We start from the raw sequence: 15,623 nt of genomic DNA on the forward strand, positions 1-15,623 counted from the left end.
AGGACCTTGATCTCAGCTACTGTAATTGCTTTCCAAGTGACCGGAGCTGACTTTCTAATGTAGTGGTGTCCAATAGTCACTGTGGCCTGTGGCCCAGCCAGCTAGCACCTGTACAAACCATGCTGAGACTACCACAGCATGTCGATTTCGCCAGCCGACCCTTGCATGACAAGCTGTCATTCAGATCCAATCTTTGTATGACATTCTTCACAGCATAGTTTAGTACAAATTGGTTTGAACATTTCCATCTGACGTGACACTACACAACAAACAAGGCCCTCCTTACAGCAAGGTGGAACACACATTGAAATTAACATTCATCAGATGAAGTCCATTGATTTGTCTGATTGACAGATTTGTTGGCGTTATTTTTTCAATACAATCAATTGCTTTCTCAGGTTTGGTAGATATAATGTCATTTGTGACTCTGATAATTTCAATATGATATAAAATGTCAACGCCAGAGAATAATCAGTCTCGGTTATCTGTCGAAACAGATTTCAGTTGGGTGTAAAAGGCAAAATAGTGATGCAAATTATATGAATGAATCACTGAAAGTTTGTGATGACACCAGGTGTTGTGAAATGGGTAAGCTATACCTGTAGAGACCTTACAATATAAAAAAATTGTAAAGAAAATATTTTAAACTTTTATCTAATTGATGTATTGCGTAAGTTTCAGTGATCCATTCATATAATTATGACTGCTAGTTTATCTTTTATGCCCAAAATGTTTTATGTTTTGTCAGATAATCGCGACAGATTATTCTCTGTCGTTGACTTTTCACTTTACTGCTCTGTGTCTGCACACACTCATAGAAACGATATATAAATAACTTTTACCAGCAGATTGATACGAAATGTACACATCAGTAATGAAATGTACAACAATAAGATTGAAATGTACAACAGTAAGATTGAAATGTACAACAATAAAATTGAAATGTACAGATTGAAATGTACAACGATAAGATTGGAATGTACAACGATAAGATTGGAATGTACAACGATAAGATTGAAATGTACTAGATTGAAATGTACAACAATAAGATTGAAATGTAAAACAGTAAGATTGAAATGTACAACAATAAGATTGGAATGTACAACGATAAGATTGAAATGTACTAGATTGAAATGTACAACAATAAGATTGAAATGTACAGATTGAAATGTACAACAATAAGATTGGAATGTACAACGATAAGATTGAAATGTACAACGATAAGATTGAAATGTACTAGATTGAAATGTACAACAATAAGATTGAAATGTACAACAGTAAGATTGAAATGTACAACAATAAGATTGAAATGTACAGATTGAAATGTACAACGATAAGATTGAAATCTACAACAATAAGATTGAAATGTACAACCATAAGATTGAAATGTACAACAGTAAGATTAAAATGTACCTGACATTTATCCCACTCACCACTGATGCTGATGGATCTCCAGACAATATTATAAACCTTTCTCTGATGAAATTGTCGGAATGAAGAGTCGGAATCTTTAGATTCATGAGAAATAAAGATTGGAACTAAATGTCATGGTCTGATATGGAAACTGTCCGTATATGTCAATCATGCTATGTGTTCATTTCCCATCACAAACAGGAATCACCTGAGACATTGCACAATCTCACCATCTGAAACCACCAGCGATGATTTATTTTAGGACTGATTTGAACACCTGGTTTCATCACTCTGATAGTGGTTCAGAAACATGCTTATGATAAAGTCAGAATCGTAGATTTCTTATGATTATGGAAAGAGATATGTAGTTTTTATTTGAGGTAACAGTAGCTACCAACCACCATATCAGTGTTTCTATCAGGTGCTAAAATGATATCATCTAATTGATAATTACTGATAATATACACATCTTTTTCCAAATAGAATACATATACATTCATTTTTAGGGCTCCAAGCCGAAAGGCTGTAGAGCCCTATTGTAATCGTTCGATTTATTATTATTATTATTATTATTATTATTTATTATTATTATTATTATTATTATTATTTATTATTCCGCCGATTTTTGTACCTGCCCTAGCAAAATAACCACCAGCTCGATTTTGTTCAAATTTTGTGTGTGTTTGAAGACCGTTGGGTACTAGTGCCCGCCAAAAACCCAAGGCCGTAGGCCTAAAGGCCAAGGGCAGATAACTGAAAAACAAGAATTTTTTGAAGGTGTATTTCGCCCTATTGCTCTGCAACCGCTTATCCGATTACTTTGAAACCTTGCATGTATCTGCTGCTTCAGTTCTTTGATATTTTTTGTTCTTTGACTTTGGTCATTGATCACGTGGTTTTGCAGCTATATTGGATTCAAGGTTTTCAAAGGGTTTTTGGGGTACCTGTCTTCAAATACTATCTCCTCTGAATCCACTGCACGAAATGCTTTCAAACTTTCTGATAATTGTCTCCATACAGAACACAACAAATTAGCATAGCCGTTTTCCGATATCTTTTTTAGTTGCGGCAATATTGGATTTTGATTTTGATCATTTTTTTCACCGAAATTTTACTCTTAAGATCATAGCTTGTAAGGTTCTTAACAGAAACTATTGAAAGTTTGCATGAAGCTTTGAGACTATATGTAGCTCATTTTGTCCTGGTTTGCATACTGAAAGCACCACTGCTTGGTGTGGTATTATTTGATTTAAGTTAAAAAATCAGACTTGAGTACAAATACTGAAGGAAGCGCCTCATAAATCTACCATACACCCCCATTCACTGGCTTTGCAAGCTTTCTCCACAGTCTTGTTCAGTATTATGTGTAATACCCTTAACGACCAGGATTAGAATTGGCCTTTTTCAACCGATGCTTGTCTCAACAGGCAACTATGCTTGTCACAGGAGGCGACTAATCGGATCGGGTGGTCAGACTCGCTGGCTTGATTGTTCATTTCTCAATTGCCAATTGCTACGGTACCTTATTTTTGACGGCGTTGTTTAAAGCAAACCATTTGCGGATTAGAATATGGTCGAGGTCGGAAATTGGTTTAGTACACTGTGAGAAACTGTGGCACACGCCAATTTGGTAGCGGTAATGTCCTGCAAACGGTGACTATCTTTTGACGGAGTTGGTACAAGCAAACTATATGCGGATTCGAACATGGTCAAAGAAACAAATGGGTTAAGAACACACTGGGACACATGTGGTGATGGCTCACAAGCAGTTCATTACATTTGACGGCGTTGGTACAACCAAACCATTTGCGGATTCGAACATGGTCAAAGTCAAACATGGGTTAAGAACACACTGGGACACTTGTGGTGATGTCTCACAAGCGGTTTATTACATTTGATGGCGTTGGTACAAGCAAACCATATGGGGATTCGAACATGGTCGAAGTCAAACATTGGTTAAGAACAAACTGGGACACTTGTTGTGATGTCTCACAAGCGGTTCATTACATTTGATGGCGTTGGTACAAGCAAACCATATGGGGATTCGAACATGGTCGAAGTCAAACATGGGGTAAGAACACCCTAGGACATGTGTGGTGATGTATCACAAGCGGTTTATTACATTTGATGGCGTTGGTACAAGCAAACCATAAGCGGATTCGAACATGGTCGAAGTCAAACATGGGTTAAGAACACTTTAAGACACATGTGGTGATGTCTTGCAAGCAGTTCCTTACTTTAGATGGCATTGGTACAAACAAACCATTTGAGGATTCGAACATGGTCGAAGTTGGAAATTGGTTTAAACATCCTGGGACACCCAGGTCAATTTAGTAGTGGTGATGTCTCACAAGAGGTTCTTCACATTTGACGGCGTTGGTACAGGTAAACCCTTTGAGGATTCGAATATATGAACGAGGTGGGGAACAGGTTTAGCACTTTATCTCAGCAATGCGACAGGAACCCGGGGCCCGGACGAACGCAGAACGCTAATCCGTTTGACTGGAGCCCAACTGACAAAGAAGTTACGGCCTGTTAAAGAGTCACCAAGCCGAAAGGCTGAAGAGTCCCAGTGTTAGCGTTTGATTTAATATTGTTATTATTCCGCTGATTTTTGTACCAGGGCTAGAAAAATAACCACTGGCTCGATTTTGTTCAAATTTTGTATGTGTATGAAGACCATTGGGTACTAGTGCCCGCCAAAAACCCAAGGCCGTAGGCCAAAAGGCCAAGGGCAGATAACTAAAAATCAAGACGTTTTTAAAGATGTATTTCGCCCTATTGCTCCGCAACCGCTTATCCGATTACTTTGAAAACTTGCATGTATCTGCTGCTTGAGCTGCTTGACAAATTTTGTTCTTTGACCTTGGTCATTGGTCACATGGTTTGGCAACCATATTGGATTCAAGGTTTTCACAGTGTCTTTTGGGTACCTGTCTTCAAACGCAAACAACTCCGAGTCCACTGCATGAAATGCTTTCAAATTTTCGGAGAATTGTCTCCACACACAACACAGCAAACTCTAATAGCCGTTTTGGGATATCTGTTTTAGTTGCGGTTGTATTGGATTTTGATTTTGATAAAAAAAATTACCGAAATTTTACTTTAACGATCATATCTTGTTAGCTTGTTGACAGAAACTATTGCAAGTTTACATGAAGTTAGTGTATCATATGCATCTTATTTTCTGTTCTTGGGTGCATGGAAAAAGTAACAACACTTGGTGGTAATATTTGATTAGAATTTGGGACACCCCTGGAACACGCCAATGTCCTGCAAACGGTGACTATCTTTTGACAGAGTTGGTACAAACAAACCCTTTGAGGATTCGAACATGTTTGATGTCGGAAATGGGTCTAAAACAGTCTTAGCACACGCCAATTTCGTAGCGGCAATACCCTGCAAGTTGTGCCTACTTGTGACGGATTTGGTACAAGGAAACCCTTTAAGGATTCGAACATGGACGTTTGTGCACAGTGTAACTTGGAGCCCGCCATTGCTGCTTGCAGCTTTAATTTTAAATATAATTTTATTCTTTCACATTTTTGGTTAAACTCATTAAAATGTCAGTCTAAAGCAACTTGTTCTTTTTCAGAATACTCTGTGTTAAAATTCTCACATACATTTTTGTAAAGAAATGAATTTTTTGTACATCATAACCATCTGAAGAAAATTGAAAAAAATAATATCCCGTGATTATCACGTCTATCCAAGGATCTGTTTCTGAGCCCAAAATGAACTTTGTAAAATTGAAATTAGTTGTGTATAGTCACAACAATGAAATGCATTTCCAATCATCTGTAACAGACAGGTAGGCAAATATTGGGTGTGTGTGTACAAGTTGTCGGAATTGCAAGAAAAAGGCAAGTGCTATTGACAATGTGCAGTGAATGCCGTGTGCGACAGTGTTGTGGCTGGTAATCCCAACAGGTTCATCATGCTGCAGTACAATCACTACTGGAATAAACCACAATGTGGAATGTCTACATCTTTCATCTAGGCCTGGGTTCATTTGTAACAGATGCCAGGCTATTGATCCTTAGGAAATTGAATAAATAATCTCCCGTTGATACCACAATGGAATGTGTGGGGGGAAAAAATTACCTTTTTGTGTCGAACTTTGTACACCGGGTTTGACTCGTGACTGGATTAATACGTAGGGATATCATAACGGAATCTTCACAATTCCTCAGAAATAGACTCCTAATCCGCGAGACAGGTCAAGGGAGCAATTCCCTCAGCTGATATATTTCTATAAAAACATTTGGCTATCAATCCCCAATATCTGCATTTACTTTACAAAAGACTTTGATATGAGTTTTATTCTACAGGGTGCCGTTGTACAAAGCGATCATTATGCCGAGGTGATTGTAACTCCCATAACTAGTCTTACAATAGTACTACGGTTGTTTTGTACAACAGCACCCTGGTCATATTTTTAAGAAAATGATTTGTGATATTTCCCTTTTTGTAATTTGGCAGTGTTATTCTGCACTATCAATTCAAAGATGTTGATTATGTATTTTCTATCAGAGTCCGAATGTTTGTATTTGTTGGTTGGATTAACAAATATTAATTAATCTTGTTCTCTTTTTCAGGTAAGTACCGTCCCATACACTAGCAGACATACCCTACAGAGTATGGTAAGATTAATCATCAACAATATTATTTATGGTGCAACTCCATAAATGATTTAAGATGAGGATGAAGAAAGCAAGTGAAAATAGATTTAGGAGATTACCAGAATCTATTGTAGAAAAATACGGCTTTTAAATAGTTTGCTTGTTACTAGTTCATCTCAGCCAGACAGGCCTCAAGTGACGTTAAGGTGTTGCATGGGTTGTCCAGAGACTGTCCAGGGCATCTGATACGGTTGGACATCTCTAAAACTTCAGCTTATGATGAAGCTTTGACAAAAGATGCTGTCTCTCTGTATTGCTCATGGCAGCCATATTGAAAATGTCAATTACACAGACGTGTCACCATTTTGGTTGTCATTGCAACAAAACTGGAATGTTTTGCCCACTAAACAAATCAACATGAATTTGATATACGTACATTAATTATGATTAGAATAAAGACTGCAATGACTTTTGTGATTTTAATTTAAAAAGGTTTAATCTTATGTGATGCAAAAAAAATGTGAAAAAAAACAGAGCTGAAAGATGGTAAATTTCGTGGTTTATGCTGATATCCTGAAATGTTGACATACGACAATTATATTTTTCCAGAATTTAGTTGTCCATAATTAAGGGTGCATATAACACACAAGTGCGTATTATACACGAATAAATAAGTCTTGTGTACATTGACCAATCGGAAGGGGTGCTGATTGGGATTGTTCGCTAGCCAATATATTAGCAAATATCGCCATGGGCGCTTATTAGAGCGGGGCGCTTAGTACGTCGAATACGGTATTCTCTGGAAACTTGGAGAAACAACTAGAAACCATAATGAGAAAGGTCAGCCTTGTCACATTTCCAATGTTCCAAGCTACAGGAAAATAGTTTAAATAAAAATGTGGTATCTGAAGCCCAACCATCAAACCAGGAATGTAACATTGCCATGCATTCCATACACATGTCTATCAGATTTCTAAGGTTATGCTACTGTTTGCCAAGTTATTATGAGTGTATGCATTGGATGTGTGCTGAAGCAGAACACGTGAAATAGACAGCCTATATGAAATGGACGTGAAGTCATCCGGTTTGATGGCGAAGTAACATGTGTTTTGTTTCAAATAAATGATCATTTCCTGCATATGATCTGTGTAGTCACATCAACTCTAATCCGATCTCACAGTTGATGTTCAGATTCTAATGTACATCGGATGTGTTTCATATGTGTTTCATATGTTTCACTGGATGCCCATAGGGGATATGTGAGATCAGAGTGATCCATGATCACCAGCATTGTTGTCAGTGTCGACCCGGTCTGTGTATCATCTCTTTTGTGTATATTTTGTATATATTGTGAGTGCCACTGAACTCATCCTTATGACGGAAACTAGGCGCTATATAAGATTTTAATATTTAAAAAAATAAATAAATTGAATTTATCATCATCATCATCATCATCATCATCATCATCATCATCTTCGTCGTCGTCTTCTTCTTCTTCTTCTTCTTCTTCTTCTCCTTCTTCTTCTTTATTATTGTTTTAGTGTCCACACCGTGTCTAGAATATTGCCATGAGCAGAGTAAATGCGTCTTTACTCACCCACTCACTCATTCATCACCGAAATTTGTTTCTAAAACACTAGGACAGACAGTTATGCTGACCACAAAGCTCCAGTGAAGTAACCAACGCTAACCTTGTTTCTGAAACCAGTAAATCAGTAAATGCATTAATAATGAACAGAATAATCATAACATGTAAAATTGATGAATGACAGAAACCAAGTGCTAACACTTTAGCCAGTGTCAAGGTGTACCAGTGTTAACGGCAGTGATACCAATGTCACTCTCTGATTGGATCCCAGTGTTGCAGTACCTGTCATAAAACATGTTAATAGCATCTGTGGGACCTTCTGTCTTGACAATATGCTGCATATTTCATGACCACGTAAACCACATGACAGTCATGTGTAACACATTAGCTGATGGTCGCCATTACTGTCTTAGTCAGTTGCTGTCGTTAGGGACGTTGACGATTTGTCCCCAAACCAAAACCATTAGCTGGCCTTGAACTTACCCAGTAATCCACTTCAGGTCCATGAATGCTGTTTTACCTGTAAATGTAACTTAATGGTAATGTGCATCAAATGATTGTTGCTGTTTCTCTTGTTTGATGTGCTGATGGAAGGCTGATCAGCTGATTGTGTTGTACATTTCAAATGCAGTTTCATGCTGAAGAGTGCATCCACTTTGGCTAAAAATGCCTGGCGCCAGCTTTATGTTATCAAGTCAGAATCATCAGCTATAAATTGCGGTTTTAAATAGTTATCTTGGCTGATGTCAAGTTATGGTTGTTGATTTCAGATGAAATATACATGAAATGCATTACATTTCTTTGTAAGTGGAGACAGGTAGGTTGGTCTGTGGTTCCTTGCATAAAGAAAGGGGTTTTGTTTCATTTATGACAAGTGGTAGTTTTTGAGGATTCTGACGTTTTTGGTACAAAGTTGTCACATACTTAACATGGCAGTGCACAAGAACTGGCGAAGGTTTAGTACAGGATATGTCACACATTACTGACATTCCTGGTTTAACTTATACAGTGGACACAGTGTTATCAATAAGTCACCCTAAAAACTGACTGGGTTAAACAGTCGTCAGTGTGGACAAGAATTAAAAATGTCAGTTAACAGTTGAAAAGTTTTCAGCAGCATATTTAACATGGCATTATGAGACCTGAGTAGACCAACATTGGAGCATCTATCTACCCATGTGGTCGGGGTACGATGTTACACTAGGACAGACAGCTATGCTGACCACAACTAGACCCAGGTTCAACAAGCACTGGCTTGCCATAATGGAGACCCAGGTCCATTAAGCTGGAGACCCAGATCCATCATGCCGGAGACCCAGGTCCATCAACCTGGAGACCCAGGTCCATGAAGCCGGAGACCCAGGTCCATCAAGCTGGAGACCCAGATCCATCAAGCTGGAGACCCATGTTCATCAAGCTGGAGACCCAGGTCCATCAAGCTGGAGACCCAGATCCATCAAGCTGGAGACCCAGATCCATCAACCTGGAGACCCAGGTCCATCAACCTGGAGACCCAGATCCATCAACCTGGAGACCCAGGTCCATCATGCTGGAGACCCAGGTCCATCAAGCCAGAGACCCAGGTCCATCAACCTGGAGACCCAGGTCCATCAACCTGGAGACCCAGGTCCATCAAGCTGGAAATCCAGATCCATCAAGCTGGAGACCCAGGTCCATCAAGCTGGAGACCCAGGTCCATCAAGCTGGAGACCCAGATCCATCAACCTGGAGACCCAGATCCATCAAGCTGGAGACCCAGGTCCATCAAGCTGGAGACCCAGGTCCATCAAGCTGGAGACCCAGATCCATCAACCTGGAGACCCAGGTCCATCAAGCTGGAGACCCAGGTCCATCAACCTGGAGACCCAGATCCATCAAGCTGGAGACCCAGGTCCATCAACCTGGAGACTTAGGTCCATCAACCTGGAGACCCAGATCCATCAACCTGGAGACCCATGTTCATCAAGCTGGAGACCCAGATCCATCATGGCAGAGACCCAGATCCATCAAGCTGGAGACCCAGGTCCATCAAGCTGGAGACCCAGGTCCATCAACCTGGAGACCCAGATCCATCAAGCTGGAGACCCAGATCCATCAACCTGGAGACCCAGATTCATCAACCTGGAGACCCATGTTCATCAAGCTGGAGACCCAGATCCATCAACCTGGAGACCCAGATCCATCAAGCTGGAGACCCAGGTCCATCAAGCTGGAGACCCAGATCCATCAACCTGGAGACCCAGGTCCATCAACCTGGAGACCCAGATACAGCAAGCACTGTGTGGTAGGCCATGGTGGATGATGGTCTGTGGACCATGGTATACCATGGTGTTTCCATCGTCATTTCAGCTGGGTAAGTGGCTTGCCATGCAGGAAACCCAGGTCCAAACAAGGGTACAGTAGGTGAAGCCACTTCACGTGGTTCTTTATGGTTGGAATGTTGCTCGAAGTGTGAAACCATAATCATTCACTCTCACATGTGTTTTCGGGGTGACTTTTCTGTCCTGAGCGATGACATCCAAACACTGAACTGTCCCAGTCTAATGCTCTCCCTTGATGCTGACATATTTCCCTTGTGTCCATCCCTTGTATTAAACACATAAAAGAAACCAATTCATTCTTGTAGGATAATGCTAATACAAATGAGAACTATTTTGCTTTTGAAAAGAATCTGGCTTTTGATCTCATTTATCTTCAAAAAGATTCTTTTCAGTGTCTTCATCTTTCCCCGACAAGGGTAAGCTGTGAGGTGCTGTGGAGTTTATATACCGCTGATGGCAGCTATTAGCATGGTTACATGGTTTCATGTCCCCGGACTCTCCACAGCACTTTGAAAACCCTCATAGACCCGATTTAATGGGCATAAGCTTTGAGAAATGTACCCAGTAATGACTTGATTGCTCACCAAATTGCTTCACTAACATCGGGCTTAAGTAGAAATCTGATGTCATTATCAATCGTAGTTAATGAAATGGTTGATGTTTTGAAGAGCTAATTTATTTCAAGAGATACTATGTCATATTTTGTCTAAAAACATCTTTAGTGTAAGTCCATGGTGTTAGTCTTCAATCAATGTAATTCATCTGATTTTGGTGTGAAATGTACAGTGACTATGCCTACATGAAGTATGTGTGATTGACTGCATGATTGACTGCATGATTGACTGAATGACTGACTGCATGATGTCCTTTCAACGTGTGAAGATCCGGGGTAGAATAGGTCTTCAGCAACCCATGCTTGCCGTAAAAGGCGACTAACAGGATCAGGTGGTCAAGGCTCGCTGACTTGATTGATGCATATCATCGTATCCCAGTGGCATGGCGTGGATTGATGCTCATGACGTCAATAACTGGATTGTCTGGTCCAGACTCGATTATTTACAAACTGCTGGCATATGGCTGGAATATTGCTGAGTGCGGTGTTAAACAAACAAACAAAACTATGTGCTTTCAGCTGTGTGCATGTGAGAGTGTGTCCTCAACCGTGAGTATCTGACAATATGTAATCCACAGTATGTGACAATGTGTTAACAACAGTATGTGACAATGTGTTATCAACAGTATGTGACAATGTGTTATCCCCAGTATGTGCCAATGTGTTATTGACAGTATGTGACAATGTGTTATCAACAGTATGTGACAATGTGTTATCAACAGTATGTGACAATGTGTTATTGACAGTATGCGACACTGTGTTATCAACAGTATGTGACAATGTGTTATCAACAGTATGTGACAATGTGTTATCAACAGTATGTGACAATGTGTTTTTGACAGTATGTGACAATGTGTTATTGACAGTATGTGACAATGTGTTATCAACAGTATGTGACAATGTGTTATCAACAGTATGTGACAATGTGTTATTGACAGTATGTGACAATGTGTTATCAACAGTATGTGACAATGTGTTATCAACAGTATGTGACAATGTGTTATCAACAGTATGTGACAATATGTTATCCACAGTATGTGACAATGTGTTATCCACAGTATGCGACAATGTGTTATTAACAGTATGCGACAATGTGTTATCGAAAGTATGTGACAATGCGTTATCGACAGTATGTGACAATGTGTTATCGACAGTATGTGACAATGTGTTATTGGCTGGCTGGTATGTTGTTTAACGCTGCATTCAGCAATATTCCAGCTATATGACAGCGGACTGTAAATAATCGAGTCTGGACCAGACAATCCAGTGATTGACAACATGAGCATCGATCCACCCAATGGGATCGATGACATGCATCAACGAAGTCAGCAAGCCTGGCCACCCGATCCCGTTAGTCGCCTCTTACGGCAAGCATGGGTTGCTGAAGACCTATTCTACCCCGGATCTTCATGGACCCAGTGTGTTATTGACAGGATGTGACAATGTGTTATCTACAGTATGTCCTCAACAGTTTGTATATGACAGTGTGCTCTCTAAAGTATGTGTTTTCTAAAGCATTAGTCCTTGACAGTGTGTGTACTTGACAGTGTCCTCGAAAATGTGTTCTCAACAGTGTTGCCAAGAGAAGGTCCTCGAGAGCATGTTTGTGACAGGGGGCTCTCAACAGTGGGTTCTTGCCAGTGTGTTCTCTGAAGTGTTATATTTACTGTAATGTGTTCTAATGTACATTACAAAACATTTCATCTTCCCAAAAAAACAGAGCGAATGGTCATCATTATGCTGAAATGTACATTTATCCAGTCGTTTAGGTTGTAGATCAGTCGCAGTTGTCAAGAGTCTAGCTTCCACTCGGGGATTATTCATTAAAGTTAAGTGTTTTCGATTGCAGGGAATGTGGAATTAATTGAACAAACCCATAAACATGACAGAGATCCCAAATGTCATACATTAAATCAACTCTGAAATAGACGACATCCAGTCTGAAATCCAAACCACATGGAAAGGCTGCCGATCTTGTTCTGGATTCAAGTGTTATGAAGAAGACTCTGAAATGAACATGGCATGAAATTAACATGTGACTTAGTGCAATGTAGGTCCTGATAGCACGAGCTGTAAGACAATACCTGCTACTTACAGCTCCTCAATCAGCTCACAGTACCTCCAGTGTGTCATTATGCCAGAAGTATGTAGATCAGATGAAATCTACTGCAATGATTACCATGTGATAATGTCTGATATACCCAGTGAAGATCAGGTTAGAACTGGCCTGCCTGCCTGCCTACCTACCTACCTACCTACCTACCTACCTACCTACCTACCTACCTACACAACTACCTACACAACTACCTACCTACACAACTACCTACACAACTACCTACCTACCTACACAACTACACAACTACCTACCTACCTACCTACCTACCTACACAACTACCTACCTACCTACCTACACAACTACCTACCTACCTACACAACTACCTACCTACCTACACAACTACCTACCTACCTACCTACCTACACAACTACCTACCTACCTACCTACACAACTACCTACCTACCTACCTACACAACTACCTACCTACACAACTACCTACCTGATAACCTACCTACCTACACAACTACATACCTACCAGGGGGCACAGTTGGCCCAGTCGTCTAAGGCGCCGCGATTCGCTGTGCAGAGTTGCATCCCTTTGGCATGCCAGAAACCTATGATTGTGGTTTCGAATCCCGGTTCGCCCCGATTATGTTTCTAGGTTTGTCAGCACCATACCCATGCTCGTGGGGTTCACTGAAGTGGTAAACGTCTGAGACCTGCATCACTTCAGTCTTTCCTCCCACATTAAGCTGACAAGCCACGATATAACTGGACTACTGTTAAAAGCAGTGTTAAACCCAGCTCACTCACTCACATACCTACCTAAATCGCCATCTATCTACCTAAACACCTAAATGCCTGACCTGTGCCGATCCGGGGTAGAATAGGTCTTCAGCAACCTATGCCTGTCGAAAAAGTCGACTATGCTTGTAGTAAGAGGCAACCAACAGGATTAGGTGGTCAGGCTCGTTAACTTGATTGATGCATGTCATCGTATCTCAATTGCGTGGATCAAAGCTCATGATTTCAGTCACTTGATTGTCTGGTCCAGACTCGATTATTTACAGACCGCTGTCATATAGCTGAAATATTGCTGAGTGCAGCGTTAAACAACAATTAAACATACAAACCTAGAAGCCTACCTACCTACATACCCATCTAAATACCTACCTCCTCACCTACCTACCATCTACCCATCTACCCATCTACCCACACACCTACCCCAACACACGTAGCCTCCTACCCACGTAACCACGTACCAAACTGATATTAAAAATAAGTGTATTCACAAACGACCACTTCTGTGGTCTAGTGGTGGAGCGTCCACCCGGAGAGCGGAAGGTCCGGGGTTCGATCCCCAACCGTGTCATACCCAAAGACGTTAAAAGATGGTACTTGTTGTTACCCTGTCTGGCGCTCGGCATTAAGGGGCTAGAACAAGGACTGGTTGGCTCGGAGTCAGTATTTTCTGTCTGAGTTGGGTATTCATGTTAAACTGCGGCATGGTATCTCAGTGAACTAGCACTATAAATCGGCATTAGTCCGGACTAGTACAAGGAGCCACACAAACACACACACACGTACATCACTATATAAGTGTAATAATCTTGGACACGACGTTAAACCCTATTTCATCTCACCTCAACTGTATTCACAAACAGAATATTTGTCTTTTAGGCCTTATGTGGGTTGGCCAATGACCAAACTTTAAGATTAATAACAGGATTTCTACATCAGTGATAAAACAAACCCCTCATATGCTACCTTGTACAATGCATGTATTTTCTTCTGTAAGATACTCATTTCACTGAGTGAGTCCCGGTGAATGATTGTTGAAACTGATGACTTTTACAGTCACGTGTGACACATTTCACACCTGTCTATCACTCAGGAGTGACGAGTTGACAGTCTCCACAGAGGCCCACACAATTAACCACCAACGTGGCCATTGCTGACATGCAAATTACAAGGTGTGTCATCAGTGCTATCAACACTCATCAATATCACGATGATACCTGCCTATTCAGATTCAATTGACCGACAGGTGTTTTGTCAAGTGTGGTGTCGAACCAGTGTGGCTGCAGTTTGGGTGGCTTTTTCTGTTCCGAGATATAAGAATGGTAGTTATTCTATAGACGTGATGCAGAGGTGAATCCACTAGCGTGTACTTCATGTATGTACAGGATTGATTGACATCAACCTTTGTATATTGCATAGGAATGGTACACATTTCAGTATGGTGAAGTACCTGTAAATTTGTAAGAGTATATACTACTCAAAAGAAGTTAAAGAACACCTGATTTTTGCATATGGCTAAAGTTATTCTGTCATATATATAAACAATCTGGTGTTCTTTAACTTCTTTAGAGCAGTATATACATATATATGTAATCAATTAGGTGTCCTCTAACTTCTTTTGAGTAGTATATATATGATAGTTTCCCAAGATTAATGTTTGTAATGCATACCCTTACAAAAAAAAAAACCAGAAAAGATGTACCCGAGACCGCCCCGAGACCGTCCCGATGCATCTTTTGTGGGATTTTAGCCAATTTTTATGGTCTCGGCTAGCCGAGACTTTGCAGAGACCCATCGAAGACTATTCTGGGGAATAATCAAGTACTTCCCCACAAAGGCATTAACCTACTGATGACGTTTCTAGTGCATCTCCACTAGCAGGGGATGTCTTAGGAGATCTCTTAAGATGTCTCCGATACGTCTTCGCTAGCGAAGACCTTCAAAACAACTTTGCAAAGACTATGCTGAGACTTCCTCAGAAGGGCCATAAAGTAGCTGAAGGTTTGCAAAGATGTATCAGTGCATCCTCGCTAGCGAAGACCCCACAAAGACTTTGTGAGGACTATTCGGAGACTTCCTCATAAGGCAATAAAATAGCTGACTGTTTGCAAGGATGTATTGAGTGCATTCTCACTAACGAAGACCCCACAAAAACATTTGTGGGGACTTTTCGGAGACTTCTTTACAAATAAACAAAATTGAAAAGATA

At 40.4% G+C, this 15,623-nt stretch overlaps 1 protein-coding gene across 1 annotated transcript in view; it reads left to right on the forward strand.

Annotated features, from left to right (window-relative positions):
• The window catches only part of LOC139462303 (ephrin-A2-like), a 343,146-nt gene that overhangs the window by 97,589 nt on the left and 229,934 nt on the right, over window positions 1-15,623 (forward strand). The gene's annotated exons all lie outside the window — the stretch shown is intronic.

This window comes from Haliotis cracherodii, unplaced genomic scaffold, assembly GCF_022045235.1.
Source record: "Haliotis cracherodii isolate W230 unplaced genomic scaffold, xgHalCrac1.p SCAF_15, whole genome shotgun sequence".
Lineage (NCBI taxonomy): Eukaryota > Metazoa > Mollusca > Gastropoda > Lepetellida > Haliotidae > Haliotis > Haliotis cracherodii.